At 40.6% G+C, this 1,675-nt stretch overlaps 1 pseudogene; it reads right to left on the reverse strand.

The window, feature by feature from the left end:
- Window positions 1-566: 566 nt before the first annotated feature.
- Window positions 567-1,226, reverse strand: LOC118586976 (annotated as a pseudogene).
- Between the last annotated feature and the right edge of the window lie 449 nt (window positions 1,227-1,675).

Consider the following 1,675-nt stretch of genomic DNA (forward strand, 5'->3'; position numbering starts at 1 on the left):
CCTGTCTCAACACTCCCAGCAGCATTTGGAGAAATCACAGCCGCCGCTGTTCATTCTGGTGGAGAATAACCCGCCACCCGCCACACTCGATGAGAACACCATGCAGGAAATCCCAGAGCTATAACACACTCTCTTCTCCTGAAAACGCCCTCCGAATGTTGGGAGACAAGCTGGGCACATGCAATCACACTGTAATCAAGAGTAACTTGCAGAGGAAAGGGTTTATTTCATCTTACAGGTTACAGTTCATCATCCAGGGACGCTGAGGCATGAACTCAAGGTGGGAATCTGAAGCATAAGGTCCCTGAGGAACATTGCTTTCTGGCTCATGCTCAGCCGTCTTTCCCCCTGAAAGATCATTACTTAGTGATGCATGATTGAATCGCCAGTAGAATTCTTAAGGTTCTGAACTTCTTGTTACTTGTCTGTTTGTTTTACATTTACATTTACTGAATATCTGCCATATACTAGGCAAAAGGAACAGAGTTACTTTTTGCTTTCACCAGTGCCCAAGTCCTTATTATAAAAAAGTCCACTCCGCTGAGTTGGCTCCCCTGATTTTTTGGTTAATCATCAGGCACAGTTCTCCCATGTGTTCTTCCACTTAGAGCATAGTGGTGTAAGCCATGAAACACTCCAAATTCTGTCTGAAGGAGTAGAGGAACAGCCATTGTTTTCATTCCCATTTGACAAAGGATTAACCAATGGAATATAACTTCCTTTTGGAGGCAGTGGAACAGAATGATGCTTGACCACCAAATGTTTATTTTTGTAAAAACCAAAGCACTGGTATATGAAACAGCATGTAAGAAGCCCATCAGTGAGCTCAGAACAGAGTGTTCCTTGTCTATGTAACCTGAGGGCAAAGCTCCAATTACAAAGAGGTTGTAAGCGACAAGTGTAGTCAAGGATGCGTAGGTCTTCCAAACTTCCTACTGAACCTTGAGAATGAAAATAAACTTTGTCAGTATTCCAGACAAATTCATAGTTGTTCCAAAGAATAAAGTTCTATGTATATTTAAAGTCTTTTCTTTTCAATAATATTCAAACTCCTTTTCCATAATTTCAGTGACCATTGGTTGGTCTTCTGAATTTTGTTATCTCCTAGAGAAGGAATCAGCTGACCATGCTGCCATCTTGATGTCCTGGGATAATTCTCTACCCCACACTTGCACCACAGCAGCATCTCTCAGTCCGTTCCAAGTCTCTTGCTCTGACACTGCCATTTTAAGTAAAAATTTTGAACTTTGAATACTAGTGTTTTATAAAAGAGTAGCTTTTCTCCCCTTGTTATTACTTCTTTGATTTTTTTTTTGAGATTATGATGTAATTACATCATTTATCTCTTCCCTTCTATCCCTCCAAAGCCTCCCATATACTCCTCCTTTCTCCCTTTGAAATTCATGGTCTTTTTCAAAATAATACTGTTAACATGTATATACATACACTCTCCTAAACACAACTTGCTCAGCCTATATAATGTTACTTGTATGTATGTTTTCAGGAATGACTGTTTGGTTTTGGATAACCAGTTGGTGTCCTCTTTCCCATCTACTCAGGATCACTACTGTTCACTGGGTTTTGGACCCTCACACATTAATCAGCAATTAAGAAAATTCCCCACAGACATGCCCATAGGCCAGTCTGTTGGAGGAGATCTTTCAGCTGAAGTTCC

Source organism: Onychomys torridus, chromosome 7 (genome assembly GCF_903995425.1).
Source record: "Onychomys torridus chromosome 7, mOncTor1.1, whole genome shotgun sequence".
NCBI classification, from domain to species: Eukaryota; Metazoa; Chordata; class Mammalia; order Rodentia; family Cricetidae; genus Onychomys; species Onychomys torridus.